At 43.7% G+C, this 21,958-nt stretch overlaps 1 long non-coding RNA gene across 2 annotated transcripts in view; it reads left to right on the forward strand.

Moving 5' to 3' along the window:
* Positions 1-333: 333 nt before the first annotated feature.
* The window catches only part of LOC306803855, a 62,400-nt gene continuing 40,775 nt past the window's right edge, over positions 334-21,958 (forward strand). Inside the window, exons 1-2 of one of the 2 annotated variants that reach the window (XR_013774721.1) lie at positions 334-1,921; positions 6,026-6,082. This is a non-coding gene — a long non-coding RNA (uncharacterized lncRNA). Of the gene's footprint in view, positions 1,922-5,824; positions 5,946-6,025; positions 6,083-21,958 lie in introns of those variants that run through there. The other variant, XR_013774722.1, reaches the window with a different exon arrangement.

The raw sequence follows: 21,958 nt of genomic DNA on the forward strand, positions 1-21,958 counted from the left end.
CGCGGGCCGGGCGCTCCCCGCAGGGCGGCCGCCGGGAGCTGTCCGCGCCCCGGTGCTGAACCCGCCGCCGCCGCCGCCGCCGCCGCCACGGGCGGGGGTCGGTCCCGGCCCCGGTGCCGCCGGGCGGGGGCCGCGCTGCGCCGCCCGCAGCGCCGCTCCCGCGGAGGCTTCCCCGCCGCCGCTCCTCCGCCCGGCGCCGCCTGCCCTTCCCGCCCGTGCGTTTGAAAGAGCCTGTACCTGATGATGGTGCTCCGCAAAATAAGAGGCTATAGGTTGCTTTATTTGGACTCACCCCTTCTCCTCCCACCTCATTTTTCCCCTCTAAGTGCTCACACTTTCTGCAGATCGTGTGTGTGCGAGAGTCTGTTTTTATTATTGCCCGTCCTTCGCGTCCTTAGTCATACCCTCACCAGAGGAGTTGGTGGAATGACCGAATTAGAGAAGTAGTGGGGGATTGTTGTGGTGTGTACGGAGAAGCTGTGTAGGGTTACCTCGGTGCTGCAACCACCCGTCACCCCCTCACCGCTTCTGAGAGCCGGGGAAGTTCTCGCTAGGCTACCAGCATGCAGGTTCGCAGGCATTCCGGCTAGCAAAGGCATGTCATCAGATTGCATTAAAAGAGACAAGGAAACACCGTCTGGCACTCACATGCACCACCGCGTTATCCCGGACAATGGTATCCCCTCCGAAACCGCCGTGAAAGGGGGCTTAGCCGCAGACTCAGCCCTGCAAAGGATGGAAACGCACGAGGCAGACAATAGCCAAGGAAGGAGCTTCCCCCGGAGCACGTTTAACCATAGCCTCGCAGTAAAAGCCAGCTTAGAAAATGGTGCACCTACCACACAAAGCCCAGCAACAATTGCGGATCCTGCAGACAATGGCATGATGCAGCCATGAACATCAGTATAGCACAGTACACTGGGCTGGGGTGAGAGCACCTCCTGGCCAAGACCGCATGCAATGGCTCTAATCTAGGCATACAAAAGACATAATTTCTTGCAATTAATCAAATACCAGCGTCTGAATTCACAGCACGGTACTCCACCCACGGTTCCTTTTAATGTCTAAACCGTCCCTTCCCCGAGCTTGCGTGGTCGTATTTACAAGCGGACCAGATATCTATTTTTTTTTGGTTGCTTTTTTAAAGCAAGAAAAAAAATCCCCCTACAACACGTGTAGCCAATCGTTGCAACTCTTAATATATCTCTACAAAACAGGCATTAAAAACAAGAAATGCCCTCCTTCCTCGCCCCCTCCCTCGCCTTCCCAGCCCTCCCCTCCTAGATCGTTGCCTCACTTGACACAATGCATAAGATTACCCTTAACTGGATCCTATTAAATAATTCAATGGTGGCGGTGTAATTTTGGTTGGAAACTGCACGGATTTCCAAGTCGTGACTGTAAAAGTGAGTAATGTGCTCTGGCTGCGTCATGGCTCCAGTCACAGATGGTTCCAAACTGAGGAGAAATCGTGACTTCGACTTGAGACGTCCCCTCTCCATGAAAAGACCATCCAATCACAACGGCGTCGGGGGGCAGCCGGACTCCGCGGAGCTCGCTTTCTCCTCGCTCTCCCGTCCGTGTGTGTGTGCGCGTGTGTGTGCCCGTGTGCCCGTGCCTGCGCGCGTGTGTGTATAAAATCCTCAACAAGTTGCAGACGGGGTAGGGAGAGGAGGGGTTAATCCTGGGGAATCTTCTGCACCTAGTGAGATCGTGACCCTCCCACACAGTACAGTAACTTATATACACACCTGGAAGAAGGGACGCTTTGCTTTTGGGCTTTCCAAAAAAAAAAAAAAAAAAAACCAACCAAAAAAACCACCAAAACCAAAACAACCCACCAAAAAACACCAAAACACTGTTGGTGATGGTTGCACCCCGCGCGGGACTCCCCGGAGCGGCCAGGGACGCGCCCCGCCAGGTAAGTGCTGGAGGTTTTCAAACTTCTGCTGCCTGCGCTGCCCCGGCCGCCCTGCCCGTCCTGCCTGCGCTCCGCTCCGCTCCGCTCCGTCGCGCCGCTGCCGCTGGTCTCGCCGGGGGCTCGGGAGGTGCGGGGTGTCGTGCCGCCCGCCGGGCAGGAGCGTCGGGAGGGAACTGCGGCCGTGCGGGATGGGACGGGCGCGGGGGCGTCACGCGTGGGTTTCCCGTGCCGCTCGCGCGGGACCCTTTGCCGCCGCGGGGCAGTGGTGGAGCTGCAAGTTCTAGAGTTTGGGCCGGGATGTGTGTCCCCTCGGTGCCCCGAGGGTCTCTGCCTCAGCTCGTTCGGGATCCCGGCGGGCGGGCGGGCCGAGACGCGGACGTGTGTTTGCCTTGCTCCCGTTGCCGCCGGGTACTGGCGAGGCCTCTGGTTCCCCGCAGGCTTTCAGGAGAAGACCTCTGGAGTTTAGTGACACGTCCTGGAAACTTTTAGCAAGCGGGTGTCCTCGGCGATGGCGGGCGGTTCAGCGCCCACGACGGCGCCTAGGAACGGAGGAGAGGGACGTCCCGCGTCCCTCGCCGACCTGGAAGGGTCGCCCCTCGGGTCTGGCTGGCTCCCCGCGCTGAGGCGGAGAGAACAGGGGAGAAGGCAGCGGCAGGTCCCCGTGTCCCCGGCTGCCCGCCGCGAGGTGGCGGGCGGCCTGGGGCGCCCCCGCCGGGGGGACCAGCGGCTCTGCGCCCGGGGTAGCTGGCGGCGGGGCTGGTCCTTAGCTTAACGGCGCCCCTTTGGCAGAGGATTCTCGGAGAGGGGCTCGGGGAGCGGCAGAAGCGAGAAGGGACCTGGGCTGGCCCAGCCGCACTCTTAGGTGTGCTTTTGTAGCGGATTTGGCGACTAATTGAACATGGAGAGGGCCTTTTTTTTCTTTTCTCCTTTTTTTTTTTTTCCCTTCCCGCATCCTTCCTTCTATCCATCCATCCTTCTGCTCTCTTCTCTCCTCTCCCCCTTTCGGGAAAAGAAGGAAAAAAAAAAAAAAAAAAAAAAAAAAAAAAAAAAAAAAAAAAAAAAAAAAAAAAAAAGCCGAGCGAGGCAGTGTGAGGCGCCCGCTGATTGGTGGGTGACGATTTTAGCCCGCACCAATGAGAGGCCCGCCTGTTCTCTATTTATTTAGCGCTCAGGGGGGAGAGTTTTCTCTTTACGCAGCGCCCGTGCCCAGCGTCGGAGCCTCCGCGCGGAGCGGGGCCGCGGACACGCCGCGCTCCGCCACGCTCCCGCGGCCCCGCGCCGCCGGCCCCGCCGCGGGAGGGGGGGTGGCGGGACACCCCCCCTTCCTCCCAGCACCGCCTCGCCCCGGCGGGGTCCTGGGTTTCGGAACGGGACTTGGCGGAGATGGGGGGTGGGGACCCGGCGTGGCGGGGACGGCGGAGCCGATCGCCCGTGGGTCGTGTGGATGTTATGGTGGCAACCGGATGGATGGATGTAGGAAGCCGCGGGAGACTTTGTCCTTCGCGAATCTTTTTGCGGTCTGGGCTTGCTGTACATAACTACCTACCCGGGAAGCCCTTACCCCAAAAAGCATTCGCGGAGGGCGCATTCGCCGAAGGAGCAGCAGCTGCGATCGCCGAGCCTTGGACTTATCTAGACTCTCTGGGCTTCTATTATTAATTCCTGGCACCTTTCCCTTTCCCCCGTCCAACCCACCCCCCCCAATCCCCCTCCCGCTGTGAGTGTATATATGTGTCTCTCTCTCTCTCTCTCTCTCTATATATATATATATGTAGTGAGAGAAATAAACACCCTTTCCCTCCTTTCCTACTCCGCTTGGTCCCCCAGACGTCCAAATATTGCCCGTCGCCTAGTAGCCTAACTTTTTAATCGACTTTTGCCTAAAGGAGCAAATCCCACGTTTATTTGGATAATTGTATTGTGGTTTTTATTTCATTAATGGAAAAATAAAAATAGAATAAAACTTCCTAAAAGTTCTCCTATCCTCACCGCCCCCCCCCCCCCGACCCCCCCCTCCTCCCAGGGCATAGCCGTGATTGAAAATATGGGTGTCCTAGTTGATCGAGATTAATTCATAAAAAAAAAAAAAATCGGAGCGATTCATTAAATGCTCTGTAATCGTGAGCCTCGGTTTATTTCGAGGTGGGGAGGGTGGGATTTACTGGGATCACCCCATAAATAATAGGGAGGGAGGAGGAGGAGGGGGAGGTGCACGGATATGCCGCGGTTTGGGGGAGACCCCAGTTAGCAGGAGATGCACCATGGAAGCGCTTGCCAAAGGCGCCTCCCTCCCCCCTTCCCACTTCCAACCTGATTTTAAGCAACTTGCAGTCCGGTGATATCTCCAATCACTCTTTCCGCAAAAACTAGTGCCCCCAAAAAGGGTAAAAAAGGCAGAATCTGAGGGAAAACCCAGCCGAGGTGATGCTTTTGGACGAGGTGATTGCAAGCGAGCAAAGCAGCATCAGCACCAGCTCTGTGGTTCTGAAACTGCCTTGTGCATGCACACAGCACTGAGAGCATCTTAGGCAGGAGTTAGGGAAGCTGCATTTTCCCTCTCTTTGCAGTAATTACCAGCCCGGATTCCGTGGGCAAGAAATAAATAGCAAAGAGAAATCCTCCCTGCCTGCCGCCCCCCAAAAGAAGGAGCGATTAAGCGCAGATCTGTCCGTGCAGATCAGCCTCGTGAAAGAGACAAGATCTAAGCAGCAAGTTGGTAGCAGAGTGCCCGCTTGACGCAACAGAGGGGCCTATGGTTCGCCCGGCTGTAAAATAAAAAGGAGGTGGGGGTGCGATCTAATGTCTCAGCTGTTAGAAAATACAAGGGCTCTCCCATCTGGCCCCCCCCGCCCCCCCTCCCGACAGCGGCGCGGAGGGAGATCCGACTGAGAAAGGGCTGATCTTGCACTTCAGGGAAGCCTGCATTGGAGAGATCGGGTGAGGACCACAGCCTAAGAGTTAGTATTTCTCGAGAGATAAAAGATATTTTGAAGACTTGCTCGCACTTTAGAAAAGAGTAAAAGGCCAGCTAAGGGACAAGTGAGGAAAAAAAGCAAAGCAAAAACATCTCATTGCTCCCCTCCCTCTTTTTCTTCTTGCTCAGGACACGTAGCTTGAGCACTAGCTGGCTTCATGAAAACAAAGGTGGAAGGGTCACAGTATCTTTTAAGTAGACTCGCATTTTCATAATTATTTATTCTCTTCTATTTAGAGGGGGAAAAAAAAAGACGTTTGTACTTTCCGGTCGCCAGCAAACATCTTTACGGGGGTTTTATTCATGTGAGCATATTCTAAAGAGAGAGACAAGGTAGAGGGAACTTGGGAAAAAAAAAAAAAAAAGAGAGATGTGATAAGAGGGATCAGCCAAGCTAAGGCTAAAAAAACATCCTCTCTGTTCCCTGCCTACTGTCGTCCCTCAAGAGGATGGAAGCCAGGAGAGATTTGGGGGGGCAGCTCAGGCGCTCGGGGAAATCCGAGCCACGGTGGTGCAGCTCCCCGTCTCTTTACCTTGCCAGCCAACTGTTGCTGCCATGCTCAGGGCTGCGGCTGCTGCGGGCGGAGCGGGAGCCGCTCCCTTCTGCTTGGGGGCTGCCCCTGTCCGGGCTCCGCGGCCGCCGCAGCTCCACAGGGCGCCTCTCTCCAGCCGCCCTGCCCCGCTCCCTGCCCTGCCCCGCTCCCTGCCCTCGCTCCTCTCAGGTTCCTATGCGCTGCAGGGCATTTGGACACGTCGGGCGGTCCGGGCCGCTGCCGCACCCGACCGGGCACCCACCCCCGGCAGCCCCTCCGGGCTGCCCCGGCCCTCTGCTCCTGCCGTCGGGCTCCTGCCCGGCCCTGCCAAGGCGCGTCCCGGGCTGGCCTCGCCTTCCCCGACGTGCTGTGCCGGGCCTGGGCCTGAGGCAGCTGGAGGGGCTCCTCTCTGGTACTCTGTGTGTGTGTGTGTATCCCCACGGGTGATAGGGTCGTCCGGGTGGGGCCGTGAGCCAGTCTCCGCTCCCCTCGACGCTTCAGGGCAAGCTGCAGCCAGGTGAGTCGGGGAGGAGCGGAGACCCTGTGGGAGCCACTCGGGCGCGATTAACCCCCTTCTCCCTCTGCCTTTCCCCGCAGGTGCGGCCACGCCGTCGAGGCCGGAGGCGCCGCGGGAGCAGCGAGGGCCACAGGCAGGTGAGAGGAGCGCCGGGCTTTCCCCACACCCCCGGGGATTCCTCACAGGAGGCCCTTCCCAAAGCCAGGGAACCGTCCGGGTTCCCAGCTGCTGCCATTCCCTCAGACCCCGGCCCCGGTTACAGCCAGGCTTGGCCTAACACAGCACTAGGCCACAGCTGGCCCCGGAGCCCCAGCACCGACAGGGCCCCCGGCAGCACCTGCTGCCCCCAGGTACAGGCAGCAACCTCATCCCGCACCGGAGAAAGCCCAGGATGGTGGAAGGGAGGTCAGGGCGTTGAAACAGGGGGGCAAATCCCTGTAAAGTTGATACAAATTACATATAAACAGGCCGTCGAGTTGATTTCTAGTGAAACCTGTCATCTTAAGAAGGTAGGGAAGGAAAAAAAATTAGCATTGCCTAAAATCTCCATACTTCTTTCATTTTTCCTTCTTCATTCACCAGTTAACACTCTTTCATTTCATGGTTAAATGCATTGTCTGACATTTGCAGTTCTCGTAGTTTTTGTCTGGTAAATTTCTTTCTTTTTTCTTCTTTTTGTTTTAATCCACCATCCTTGACACAGCTAGTACAAATTACTGTCTACCACTATAGTCGTGACGTAGAAAATTGAGAAGTAAATTAATTGATAGCACCTGTTTTAAAAGCAGAAGGACCCTCTCTCAGTAAAACAACCAAACTTGCTCGTTTCAGTCAGGTTTAGCCATTGTCCCCTGCTGTTTCCAGACGTGGCAATTTTAGACAAAGACGAAGTACGTTCCAGTTACAAAATGAAAAGTTTACAGATAAGTAACTACAGAAAAGTCTTTTTCTATTTTGAATTTTAAATTCATTTTTCTTATTTTAAATTTTAAATTCAATTCATGAGTAAATGAAATACATAGGAAGGATTTTTGCAAGAAGTCCATTTTTATCTTTTTATTTTGGCATCTAATTTCTTGACAGACATTATCTGCTCACAAATTGCAGTGGACGATTTGCTGTAAAACAACAAGAATGTCTTCCTTCAGAAAGCTGCCATTGTGGGCAGATGTCTTCAGAGGTTAGGAGCTCCTAACCTGCCACCTGACTTACATCAAACACTCTGTTAGGACCCATAAGGCTTAGCAGTGCTTATGCTGGTATCAGCTTGTTTGCAAACAAAGTAGACAAACTCTGCTTACTTAAAGGGATGAAAGAAAAGCAGCTTCTTTGTAGCCAAAGGTGGGTAAGGCCTGCCAGAGCCTCGAGTACATGCGACTGCTAGACCAGCACTTAATCTCCCCCTAAAGAGGACGTATCAAATACTAAACTAGTACTGCTCTTGAGGTTTTTTAAAAGGTCAAGGCATACATTGCTAGGAGTGGGGGGTCAATGCATGTTAATTTATGTCTGTTACTACACTTAACACAATTATATAAAGGCTAAGGGCCTATGAATAGAATTGCTGCTTAATGCCTCTGAGCCTCCTGTATTCCTGTCAGTTAAGGGCTGAGAAATACCTCCAACCATCTGTAAAAAATTGCTTTGTGAATATGGGCCTCATGAAATAATGATTTAACACTCTTACCCCACCCTCCTTCTACCCTCCTTCTCCCCCAGTTTTTATTAGTATTTGAGTCTTTTACAGATCATGTGCACATCAGTTCTCATTCTTTCTCTTTTAGATGTGTTACCACAAATATATTTAGCTATAATATTTGCATTAGCCGTAGTATGCTGCCATCTCATTTCTGGATGTAGAGAATGCTCTTATAAAGGACTCATGTAAATTACCTTTTATTTATATTATTATGTTTTCAGACAGGTTGTGTAGTGGTTGTTTTTCATGTAACTTTCAGTAACTATCAGGCCTTGTTGAAACACTAGATGTTTTAAAATATATATTTGAAGGGGCTCTTGCTATAAGTTAAAATAAATATTTTTCAGCTTTTCTGCTACAGGGCAGATTAATTTGGTAGATGTCATGTTGTTGCCCCCCATCCTCCCCCTCCCCCAAAATTGGACAACAAGATACTATATCTGTTTCTTTTTCTGAAATATTTTGTGGCGACTAATTATGGAATACTAAGTAGGGTTTGTTGGCTCACTAGCAGTGTCCACAGAAGCATGTTTTGTCAAAATGTTCCCAGTATTGTCATCACTGGTTTAGCATGACCAGTGGAAGTGCCCTGATAACCAGTTATGCAGGTAGTAGTGCTTGCAGCATGCTTAGTTGATTTCTGTGTTTATCTAGCATAGGGAGTGGGAGAGAGAAACCCCAATGAAGCCTAATTAGCAGTGGAAATGGTAGGAAAGGTTGGCAGATTTATGGTACTGCAGACGTGATGTGTAGTCTGGGGGAAAATACAGGATGTAGACTTACCAAGTTCAGAGAGGAGCACTGCAATAGCCAAACTTAGTCTGAAATGTCACAATGCTGTTTATGTTTGTAAATATAATCCATTTCCATTTGTAAATATAACCAGAAAAGAACAACATTGTCTGTGGACTTTGTTTAGAGCAGAGGGAAGCTGCACCTTATTTAAATACATTCAGTTTGCTGTGTAAGTGACCAGGTACTGTTCAGAAGAGCACACACAAGCACAGGGTTGGCTGCATGCATGCACGAAAAATACATATGCATGTGAATATAAAATGGATTTTTTTTTCTAGCACGTTGTTTTAATTCAAGCTCCTTAATTTGTAGAAGAGTGTTACAAAAGTAGTCCCTGTGAAATTCAAAGTTTCCACTTAAATTAAGAAGTGCTACCCGTGTTTTGTAGCATATTTGGTGCTGTTGTTCAGATGGGTTTGGAAGGATGATAGAAGATGCTTTATTAATTTTTCTTTGTGCACATGGAGAAATGCATCATGGTAGCAGCATGACATGAGTCTCATTTCCACTATGTCTTTAGTCTCTGCAGAACCTCTCTGGGGTTAGTAGACACCATCTACTCCACGTGGCCACAGTCCAAACCCCAGCACAGCTCAAGTGCTTCCCGTGACCCACGTTCCTGTCCATGTGCAGGTAGTCACGGGCTGACTACCCGTGTGGTGACAGGGACACGCATTCGGGCACTGGTGGTACCTGATGGTCACCAGGATGCAGCATTAACTTCTGCAGGAGAAAAGAGATGATTCCCTCGAGTCGAGCCAGAGGAGAAATGTGACTCCTGTGTTTGTCAATAAGCTGAGGTGTTTCTAGTGCTAATGTCTAGGCACCACATTGGCAGGCATAGATGGGAGACGTGTGAAAGGTGAATTTAATTTTCTGTTTATTTTATTAGAGGATTCCCTCATCCCCAAAGCTCATTCTCTAAATTTGGTAAATCCATGGTTTCCCATTGCAGCAGCTCTGTCCCCTGGGATGTGACCAGGCTTTTCTGAAGGGCAGCCCCTTTTGCTCAGCAGTGGAGATACTGAAGGGCTATTATCACTTTCTCCCCACAGCTGAAAGTGGGCAAGTAATTTTTTTAAAAGGGCTCAGAGAATTGTGAGTTTCGAGGCCAAGAACATAGTAAACAATTTACTCCGAATAAATTCAGGGTGTGCCCTCAAGAAGGTGTTCCATCACCCATTATTTTCAGCAAGCTGTAAGTAAGCAGCATGGAATAATGCCATGCTAAATAACATAAGCTATCATGGGCTTCTGCCCAAGTGGACAAGGTTCATCTGCCTAGGAAACCTGAAAATTCTCAATTTGTGTGCAAACCTCTCTGAAAAGGGGAATCTAAAAAAAAAAAAAAAATTCTTCTGAGAATTTGATTGTTTTAACTGATGCCTTTTCAAAATTACTGCATGGTTGAAGGAAAAAAAGTAGAAAGCAGTGGGACACTGCCATGGAGAAATTACATCTTTTTTAAAGAAAGTGATTCTTCCATTTTTGTTCTCTTCAAATTATCTGCCCTCATGTGAATGTTTATACCAGAGAGGTGTGGGAGGCAGAAAGCACTGCCGAATCAAGGCCCACCACACCCTTGAGTTTATAGCTTTACTGAAGGAAATAAGGTTATTTTCAACAGAGGAATTGGGACAAGCACTGGGAAACATGTGCTGTTGTTCACCTCATCACAGCACAGTCCTGGCTGTAGAGATGTAAGTCAGCCCATGCAGGTGTCCACCCTCACTGCAGACAGGAGGGAAAGGAGGAAATGGCCTAGAAGAGAGGATATTTGATCTTGCACTGAGTGGATGGCACATAGTGTCCACTCTGGAAAAAATAACAGCATTTCCTGGGAGAGGAGTAAAGACAAAGACCAGTTAATTAGGAGAAGGGCCAGGGAGAAGTGGCCAGCAGCCATGACACCATCAGTCATTTAACCTCAATGTATAGAATATATAGTCAACAGTGTTCATTTAACAGAAGTACCGTGAGCTGCAAACGCCCAAAGAAAGACACAAAAGCCAACACAGAAACTTCTCAATGCCTTTGTCTTTCTCTTTCTGGAAAGTCTGGCTGGGTGACTCAATAAAATTCTGCATGTCTGGTGTAGCTGCTCTTGTCCTCAGTGACAAGCTGATGCCAGGTCTCTGTCACTTTCTGGTTTCCTTTCTAAATATCTTTAATTTTATTGTTATATTTTAGTTATTTTTTCAGCATATGTTTGTATTCTCTGTTTTGTCACATTAAAAATAGCCAGTGATTTAAGAGAAGACCTATTTGTCTGCTAAGAGGATGTGAAAAATCTTGACATACCTGTTAGAAGTTCCTGGCTATGCCAATATGTTTACCAATTTTGATGTGAACATATACTCATTGCTAATTTGCTGTTTGTTGATCCATCTCCAGTGCAAGGATGGTGCAGTGAGGGGTTCCCTGCCTGGGCACAGTTCTCAGCCTTTGTCATAGATCTGCTCCTATGGTCTCTCACTCCTCAGAGAGTCTCCAGCCCATGTGTCCCAAGCATAAGACCAGGCACAATTCTTGGTTGGAAAAGAAACTGGATTTCTTCTCAAAGAGGTAGAGAGAGGGACAGATGTCATGACTTTTGGGGGGTGCTGTTTTCTTACAATGTATTTGGTAACTCTCTTTTCCTTCCAAATTAGGATTTATGAAGCCAAAAAAGAAACAAATTAGCAGAATGACAGGTAGGCTTTTAAAAAAAGATCTGTCCGCTGTTGGTTCCCAGACTCACCCTCGTCAAAGCAACACTTCTCAGTCACTCTCCTTACCCTCACAGGAACATCTGCTGGGGAAGCATGATATGGCACAGGTAGAGAAATGACTAAATGCAGCTCATGATGGGAACATGGCAAGATAGTTTCCATTTTTCCTCTTTCAACCCTCCCTCCCTCAATTTTTTTTTTTTTTTAAATTTCCTGTTTTCCCCTTATTTTTATTTCATTGTTTCTTCTCTGTCCCGACTCAGGCACATGCACACTGTCTCTGTTTTCCTTCCATCGTGTCTCCCAGATTTTCACCCACCTCCACGGACACCTGTTCCTGGAGAGGGCCCTCAGCTGATTCCCCTACTACACTGCTCCTCCCACCTTGTTTCCTACAATACACACAAGATGGGTGCTCCTGGTGAGCACAAGAGGTGAAAATTTGGAGTCAGGGCAGAAGGTAGAAGAGTGAGCCTGAGCAGGCAGTTTAACAGGTATGATCAGTAGCTGGCTTGGCCACTGTTTTTTGGGCACTTGGATGTTTACAGTGTTCATCAGGGATGCTGAGTGTGCAGACACTGGGTCCTGTCAGTGTAAGTGTGAGAAATCTTCCCCTCACCCACTAAGTCTGGTGTTAGGGTTCCTCACCTGAATTGCTCTGTAGGTAAATTAGAGAGGTGTGTGCTGCTGTGCCTGTTGCACAGGACTAATGTGGACTTTGCAGGTAGTTTAAAAATGGTTTATCCATCTGCAGTATGTTGCAGACAATGATGAAAGTTACAGGGCACATGCTCACTGCTTTATGACAAGTTGAGGCCAGAAAGGATGGGAAGGAAGAATCCATTACACAAAAATAGGATTTATTGGCAGGTATTACACATTTTTATACAGAGTTTTGTAATTAACTGTGTGTGTATATGTTCATGTGCATATGTTTTTATCGTGCAGTTGTAGCAAAATGCCAACCTAACTGAACCAAATTAAGAAAAACAAGAGCAACAGAAAACCCCCAACTTTACAGTACTGATTTCTACTCTGAACTGTTTGAGTCCATACAGTGGCAGGCCTCCCACACCCTCATCTCTAGGCTTTATTAGAGGTTGAAGGACTCGTGTACAGCATGACTTAAAAAAAGCAGGGTGCCAAGTCATGCAGCTGAAATATTTGGGAGCTCATCAGGCTTGGAGTATAAAGAACATTATGTTGAAGACTGACTCTCAAAGTAATCTTGAAGGACCTATGGCAATGACTTTTTAAAGTCCCATGTTTTTATTTAAAAAAAAAAATTTAGAAGTTTGTTTGTGAAAAAGGAAAGAAAAAAAACCTCAATCTTTTGTGTTTAAATGAAATTAAAACACTTTATAGTTATCATTAAAAACCAAAAGCAACTGATTTTTATTAGTACATGACAGCAAGGAAGCTATATGGCTAGGACAGAAAGATAAATAATTGATTTTTTAGGTTGTTCAAGGTTTTTTTTGCTGGTCAAATTGAATGAAATGCAACAATAAAAAGCCTATAAAAGGGGAAATCAGGATTTCCCCTTTTGTTTGTTTGTTTTTTTAGTTTCTCCAAGTGCTTTCTGGTTTTGCTCTTTAAAAAAAAAATAATATCAGAAGCCATGACATTTTTACATATTAATTTTAAATTTATGCAATCATTTTAACTTATTATAACAATTATACAAGATGCTTTTTTACTTCTTTGTTTTTTCTTACCCAGTACTTGGGATTATATGAGATAGATGGATAGATGTGTATGTGCATGTATTCTCAAATACAGGTACATGCAAATCCATACTAGAAGTTTTAAAGGCAAAATGTGATCCCTTTCTTGATAGGTATAAGTTTTGCAAAAAATTGAAGATGATTTACTGATCCAGGGGTTTTAATGTACATTAAAAAAATTATAGTTCACTTAATAAATATTTACTAACTTTTTTAATGCCTATTCTGTATTAATTCTACTGAAGTACAGGGCTGACTATTTTATTATATCACAATTTATGGAGTCAAGGACATTTTTAAAAATAATGGTTATTGACCAGTAACTGTCTATATTTCTGCAACTTCTGTTCAGGTATTTTTTAAACACTCATTTTAACTATTTAGTCAAGAAAATATTTTCTGGCTGTTTGCATTTGCCAGCAGTCTGTTGCAACTCAAAGCTTGGAACATAGCTTGCAAGCCCAGCAGCTGTTTCTTGAGAAAAGTAACTTCATACTGATCCAGCAAGGGCTTTCCTCCTCCAAGCAGACTTCAAACAGGACTTAGCCTGACCACAACAGGACTCCTCACAGCAGTAAGTGCTGCAAAGAGATGCAGATGCTTGCAGGGAAAGGCCTTTTGTTTTGCACTACTGCATCTCAGATTTCTTTTCTCTTCCTTTTCACAATGGGTAAAAATATCTGGCTTGTGCTGAAAAATCAAGTTCTTGTTGAATTGTGCTTTACTTTTAATTGTCCAGTTACAGAAGTGGGATAAAGACCTTGCAGTCCCCCCAAGGTAGTATCTGTGAATGTCTATTTTTTGCCAGTTTGAACAATTTCCATAGGATGCAGTTCTGGCATTGTGTGATTGACTATCTGTTCCCATGCAAGGTAAACCTATTAGCAATAGATATTCTGGCATTATTAATTCACTGCTCCATGCTACATCTACTTCAGGGCAGAGGGACTATTCAAAGCCTGAGAGGAATATTTGGGTTTCCAGGTCCTTTCTGATTAAATTGTCAAGATAGAAGAGTAGGGGTATTTTCTTTTATTCTTTTTTAAAATTATTTTTAAATTTTTTAAAATATCACTAACAATTATTACTTGACAACTGAACAGAGACCTTCCAAACTTGTATCATACTAACTATTTCTACCTTGTTTGTTTCCTTCTCTGATTATTCATAGTCATACTAAGCTTTTCTCAATGTAATGGGCTTTAAAAGTATATGTATAATGCAGCTCCCAAATTGAGAATGGAGATCCTGCAGGTTAACATTCAGTAAACAAAATGTTACCAAGTCCTGTCATGCCAATAGCTTTAAAGATTCCCAAATGAGCACAAATGCAGAAACCCTTGTAACCTGCTATACTATATCTTTTTGCATAATACCTTCATTTACTTTCCCATATGGTTCTTGAGATTATGTAGTCAGTTCTGTTCCTACAGTGAGGCCATTAGTAAAACTCCTTTAGACCTGTATGCAAAAAGTACTTGTTCAAGAGTGATAATTTCTTATTCTGAAGTTGACTTATTTTTTTGAGGCATATTCATAACTTTTATTTTTTCAGTTGATATTTATTTCTGTACAGTATAAACTCATGGTTTAGGTATTTTAATTCTGCCCGCATTTAGGCAGATATTACATGCAAGAAAAACAATCTTGGAAAAAAAATCAGAAAATTCTGATGAAGTTGAAATGGAAGAAAACATTGTTCTGCATAAAGCAACATTGCATTTAAGCTTTATTTTTTCTTTTCAGATTAATTTGGGTGTTCTGATGTATAAAAGTCCATGATCTGTCTGCTCCTTGCCCCCACATTGTCTAATACCCATGTAAGCCACTGGTACCACAAAAGCATGTCCCCCTGTACTCCCCATATTCCATAGGTGAAATTTTAGCTAACATTTTCTCAGTTAAATAATGGTAATTTCTTTTCACTCTTATTAATTCTATCAGTCTCTTGGTTCATTCTTTTTAGAGGAATTTCTTATATGGATTTGAAGTGGTAGAGTAGAACTCTGTATGGAGAGGACTAGGTATATGTGCATATATGTAGGCATATGTGCATGAAAAATACAGGAAAAATATAGCAACTTAAAATATCAAATTGAATCAAATTAATTTGTCCTTAAGTAATTTTTTAAGGCATTTTATTAGAATAATAGAATATTAATTTGTTCATGAAACTTCAGTATAGTTCTCTTATACAGTGAAACAGCTATGCTGGAGAGGGATTTCACAGTTGCTTTGAAAATGTGTTTGGTCATATCTGTCTATAAAGTGCATACCTAGTCCTTACTGAGTTTAACCAAATTTGATCCAAATCTCACTGAAATTAAGGGCTGTTTTTTAAATTAATAGGAATTACATTAGTCCCTTCAGTAGCCTTGTTTATTTGAGGGTTACAGCTGTCAGGATTTCTCTGTGTGTGTGTATGCATGTGTAACTGTGTAAATTTTATTCATGTGTCATCATGTAGAAAAAAACCCCATGTTTTGTGTAGTTTTACTGTGACTCTGTGCATGTGTTAGGTAGGCACATGACCATGAGGTAGTACATGGGAAGAGTTGTGTTGCAGTGGCCTCCTCTTTATGTACAAGGGGTTTTTTTGTTTGTTTGTTTATTTTAATATCTAGGGGGTATCCATCACCTAACCTTCAACAGGAAAATGGCAGATTAATTTTTGCTGGGTTTTTTTCAATTTTAATTTGTCCTTGAAGGTCAAAATTATTTTGGTCATCACTTTATGTCACGACTTTTATTTGGAAACAGACTGTGATGTCTCTGGCACAGGGACTGAGAAGTTAAGAGCATATATCTGGAATGTTAACTTCTAACACATCAGAAGAGTTTGGTTATTTTTTGCCCCACTCCATAGCAGTAAAGCAAATAGGGACCAATACCTGCTAACTTCATAATCCACATTTTCTTAACCAAGTCCACTTGCTTAATTACAGAGCTAAAAATAGTGTTTTCTTTTATAGGTGGCTGTAGTATCTCTGTGTAATGCATTGCAGTAAATAATTGTTCTTTGATTTACAGTCCTTTTTTGTATTGACTTGCCTTTCCTGCTGCCTAGTTTAGGAGCCTAACCTCAGAGAAGCAAGTTTGAAAATTTAGGCCATTGTTTTCTAACTTTATAGATGGTCCCCAAACTATACAGCATTTCTTTGTTAGCTGTAAGAATAAATGAGGTACTGCTTTCTGGTATCCAAAAGGTAACCACAGTTAGGGCTAATGGAGTTTTGGGAAAAGGTGGCAAGAAGGAACCAAGTCAGCTTGTTCTCTGACATTTCTAGCAGCCCTGAACAGAATGGAATTTGAGTAACAGAAACTCGGTGGAGTGAATAGAAGATTTTGGATCTCAGGGCATTCTGAACAATGCAAACTGTGCTACAGAACACGATGAAATGTGAGCATTTGGTCATCTAAGCCTCAGCCTAGGGTGAAACCCATACATGCCAGTCCCCCAGTCTCTTAGTCCAGCAGACATGTGAGGCTGTGGCAGCATGTCAGACTGGGTGAGTGGGCAGGACAGGGGACCTGCACCATCCTGCTGGGGCTACATGTGCCTCTGCCACCAGACAGTGCTCTGCTGGTCTACCCACTGCCCTGCCACAACAGTAGCTCAGCCTGTTAGAAAATCTAGATCAAAAGAAAAATGGAATGTATTTGGGCCTGATCTTATGTCCTGAACAGTTTTTAACTTTAGAGGGTTTTAGTCTTGTAAACAGGCAGGTGTGTAGCATGTGAGAAGTCCCTTGGAGCTGTGGTGGCCAATACTGGTCAGCTGAGCCAGCAGCTGGCCTGCTGTGTCATGGATTGAGCTAATCTGTCTAGTGAGGATGAACAAAAATGAGGCAATGCTAAAAAGAAAAGTTAAACATCAAAAATATAGCAAAAGTACCTAGGGGCTCTTTTTGAAATTCAAAGTTCTGGATGCATGACAAATGCAAGTGTAACTTCTTATTTGAGGGAATATTTTAACAGCTTTGTTTTATTTATTCCTAAATTAGGTAGTGTTGTAATGGAGACCTTGAAGATGTTTTTAAGTAGTTGCTTCAAACGTACATTTGCCTGGTATGAGTAAGATTTAATGAAAGTTTTACTTTGTATTTGCTTATTCAAGGGTCCAAGATGGAAGCAAGATAATGTTTTGTAGGGGGATGAAAGATAAGTAAGTGTGTGTTAGGCATGATACAGTTTCCAAGCCCATGTATGTCAAGGCTAAATGCAACTCACTTTTTATACATTTACCACGGTCTTGTTTCCAGTAAATGAAAGGTATTATCTGAGTGGCCAGAGCAGAAACTTGCATTAAAAATTAACCTTGAGTATTATTCCTTTGCATTCTTAAAAAAAAATTCCAAATTTATAATGAAGCTGAGAATAAACAACAACAAGAAAAAATTTAAACCTTTACTCTCTAATTCTTTCTACAGCTAGTCAGGAGGCAGTTGATATATAAAAATGACTGCTACAGCTAGTAAAACAAAAACTAATTGCCTGTTTAGGTAACAGTCAAATCCACATTGCCCTGTCCCATGAATCTGCTCCCATGACATGTAAGCAGGACCTGGCCCTTTGGCTTCATAAGGACAATTCAGATACAGAAAGGAAGCAAGTTTTGGCTCAGTCATGTGCAAACAAAAGTTCCTTTGCACATTTATAACTAAAAGAGCAGTTTTGGGATGATTTTCTTAATATGAATGTAACCCCAAATAGGAAGGAAAAATAATTCCATAGCAGCAGTAGTGGAAACTAAATATTAAACAAGCGTGGATCAGGAAAAAAAAATTGTCAGAGCAGCATACAGCCATTTTATCACTCTCATCTGTTAATATACGTGTTATTAAGTAAATATGAATATTAAAGATAAATGTTAGTCATCTTTTGGTATTTACTCCACGGTAACCATCATATTTTTCTCTTTAATTTTGAAGTTAAAAATATAAAAACATTTTGCTCTTGAGAACAAAGGCTGGGTTTTTATTTTTTTTTTTTTAATCCATTTGAACTACTGATTAACAATTTATTTGCTTGTCACTTATTGTTGACCATCCCAATTATTGCTTTTTATTTGATATTTTACTTGCTGTTTTTTTTCTGGACAGTATATTAAATAGGTTTTCATTTCTGTAGGATTCTAGTCCTCTATTTCTACATATAGTACTATTATTTTCCTTAGAAATATCTTGTCATTCAAACGAGAATTTCCCCTTGGTACTTTTACCTTTATTACCCAAAACACTAAATACTCTATACTGAAGTTGTCTTGTTTTGAGCAGTCAGTATTTAGGTTAGTCTTTCCTGCAAGCTTAGGGGTTCAGGTTCAGGCTATAAACACTTCTGTACGTATGAGTAATTCTAATTTTGGGAGTAGTCTAAGCCAGCAGGGCTCCTCAAACAAGTACGTGTTTGCAGGCTTGGGACCTGGAGATACTTGGATGGAGGAGGTGATAGGGAAGGGCTACAGATACCAAGTTTTATTTTTAATTACACGTGCCTGTCAAGATCATAAAGAAATATGATAGTATATTTCATGAAATGGACTGTTTGGGATACAGAACACAAATGAAGTTGTTTGCCTGATTTGATACCTACCATTCGATAAAGTTGACCTAAATACTTGGTATCTTAATCAAATCTAACTATTGTGATAGTTGAAAGTTTTGGCCCTGATTTACTTAAATTTTAGGTAGCATTCAAGCATCTAAAAATCTTCCCATCTTATGATACCTGGTTGACAAATTTGCAAAAACAGGAGTCAGTTTCTAAAATTTGTGGAGATCAAAAGGCTTTTAAAAGATGCTATCAAATTAATAGTCTTTAGGTTTTATGTATGTTGTTATGACTGCTGTTTTTTTTTCACTAAGAAATTTGTTTTGATAAATTAGGCTTTTTTTCCCCCTTTACCACACCCCTTCCAAACTGCAGCCATAAATTAAAAATCACCTAAGAAAAGGCTACTTGCTTGGTTCATAATACTGTTCATATTTAATTCAATGGGATCGGTATCAGTTTTAGATGTGGGGGGTATGGCATAAAAGCAGAAGGACAGAGGTACACAGAATATTTCACAACTTGGAGAATATTTATAATGTAATCAGAAACCTGTGCAATGAGAGAAAAGGGATCTGAGGATATAGTCAATGGTAAATAAGGAAGCAAGAAAAATCAATGTTTTAGATGCCATATTTGCAAATATGAAAAATATATCTACCTGGGAAATGGCAATTAAGTTTAAAAAAAAATTACTATTTTTACGGTTGTGAAATTCTGCCCTTAGATATACTTATATATTGCCTGATGGCATCGAAAGGGAAGATTTTAACATCTGACTTGTCCATCTGACTTGGAACCAAACCAAAAAGAATATTTTCAGATGACTCTGGAGTGACTTCCAGATCAGAGGATCCCAAATTGATCTGCCAATGTATAGAGAGATGATTTCATCAGGCATAGAGAGCCTCTCTTTGGAGTTAAACACGATAGCTATTGCATAGTACATAGCAATGACAAATGGCAATTTTGGCTTTTACTTTAGAGGGAATTTACTCACATGTAGAACTTCACAGTACAGAAGACTGTCTGCTAAAATGAGTGACAGGAATACTGGCCATCATTCTCTGTTCAAACTCCTATGTAATGGCTTTGCTTCTCTGTCCTGTAAATATGACTAACCCAAATGAATTGCTAGATTCTGTGATTCAAATAGAGCATTAGTAAGCAGGATGTCCAGGTCCTCCTCCAGGGTCCCCCAGCTTTCCAGTATAAACCTGGATAGACATCTCTTTTTCAAATGGTATATAGTAATTACATGAAAGATTTCAGCAAAATGAAGGCTTCAACAAGCAGGCACAGTTTTGGGTAGACTGATCCTAGGCAGCTGGTTGCCAATTCAGGGACATTGGTGTACACACATTTACACTCCTTCACTTCTTTTATGAGTGTAGCTTGGTGATACCGTTTTACTATCTTGGTTTCCAATAGTTTCTGAAGGGTCCTGTCTGGAACAGTGATTTGGTATATCTCCATTTTTAAAAATTTTTGAGAGTAAGAAAGAAGGCAGCCTGTTGTGTCAGAAAGCTGTGTACAAGGGTAAGTGGAAAGGCTCTGGTGGGTCTTCTCAAGCCACACTGTCCAGAAATTAACTGTCATTTATCTGGCAGACACTTAACAGTATCAACAAAAATCAACTCTTGTTTTTTTCTCAGAAGTCTTTGGACAGCTAAGACATCACAGCTAAGCTGCCTATGGTATTTCTTGGCCCTTGGTTTTAGAAGGTGGTATCAAATCTGTGATTCTTACTTGTCCTGCAAGACATTTTATTTATGAGGCTATTGACGTTCCACAGTCTTTAAAAAAATTCCAAATTGAAAGTTCTTGTCTGCTTGTTAATCAGGACCAGGTTCTTGAAGACCATCAATGGGGATGTCCTTCTATCTTTAACCAGGGAAAGCAGGAAAAGGAATGTTGCCTGAATGTCTTATGTACAGTAGTACCAGACCTGAAGAAGCTGATTTCCTGGCATTGATTCATGCCTTGCTGTAAATTTTAATGGATGCTTTTCCTGAGTTGGGCCATTCATAGCTGCCCTCTCCTGTGTGGATTCTCCAGTGCCTAATAAGGCATGCAGTCACAGTGCAGCCTTGGTGTCCAACCTGGAACAATTACATGTCTCTGTAAGTCTTGCTGGCTACTTGTTTCCACAAAACTTGTAGGAGCTCAGTTACCATTGAGACCTGTATTTAAGTGCTAGGACTGACTACAAACTACCAGTGCACTCAGCAGTTATTGACCACCCTTATGGTCACTTTCTGTCTGTCTTGTCCATGCACATGTACACACACATGCACATACACAGCATGATCACAAACTTTGTTGCCATAGGAAACCAAGCTAAAAACAAGCAAGGTCAGAAGGTATGAGCTCATTGTTTTTTGTTTTTTTTTCCTGTTCCTTCTTAAAAACTCCTAGCGTAGGCTTTTGTTATTTTGTTATTAGATTAGATGTGGGTTTGGATGCTAGGTAATGGAAATCATACTTCCTGCCTGTTAGTTTTATACTGCATGACATGGTGGTGCCCATCATGGACTTTGGCTGCCATTTTTGTCAGGCCTTAACTCACTCCCTAGTCAGTCTCTACAAGATTTGAGAGTCATACTTGCTGCTTTGGCTTGCAGTTGCCTTCCTGGTCTCCTGTTTGTTGTTGAGAATGTCTCCTGTAATCACTTTGATCTCACTGCAGAGTTTTGCCCTCCTCAAAAAAAGTAGTGGCATCACGAGAATAAAAGATATTCCAAAAACCCAAAGTAGGGTCATCAGTGGTTAAAAATTACAGAAATCACTAGTCTGGTTAGAACTAACTCAACCACTGTCATCTTTGCTTTTTATATTTATAAATATTTATAATGTGTTATGACTAAACCTTTATAATACAGAGGTACTTACGTGGGCAGGAGATCTGATGTATACAATATCTCTCCAAAAGGGGACATGGAAACCATAGTTTTGATAACTGTTCATGGATAACTCTTTCTTTGTCCCCCCTAGTAGAGCAGCAAAGTGCCACATGTTTGACCAGCGTGGTTACTTGTGGAGGCTTATTTTTCACAATGAATTGTTGCATTCTCTTCTAACAAATACACTTGCAGAGTACAAGTCATAAGGAAGAGGAACCCATCTGGATATATATGTGTAAAACAGCTTAGCTAATAATAAAGCACAGTATGTACTTCTTTATCTCACATAAACATTTAAATAAGATGCCTACAAACGGGCACAATTATTTGTACATGTTTTATCACAAATCAGAATAAATCTAGCTTCATATTTTCCATATACTGTTTTAGAAATTCAGAAACCAGACACTTGGTTATGGTGGCCTGTCTCTATGCCCAGGGAAGGCTTGTGCCTTGCTTGTGATTTTTCTATGCATTCACATGTACTTGCTCTTACAGAGGTTCTACTCTTGGGTAAAATCAGAGAAATTTCAGCTGTGGAAAATATTTCCTCTTGTCCCATCTGGATGCTTTTCTGATCCAATGGATGGAAATTATATCTTAAGTGTATATATTGTTTATTAATGAT

Source organism: Erithacus rubecula (genome assembly GCF_903797595.1).
Source record: "Erithacus rubecula genome assembly, chromosome: 6".
In the NCBI taxonomy this organism is placed as follows: Eukaryota; Metazoa; Chordata; class Aves; order Passeriformes; family Muscicapidae; genus Erithacus; species Erithacus rubecula.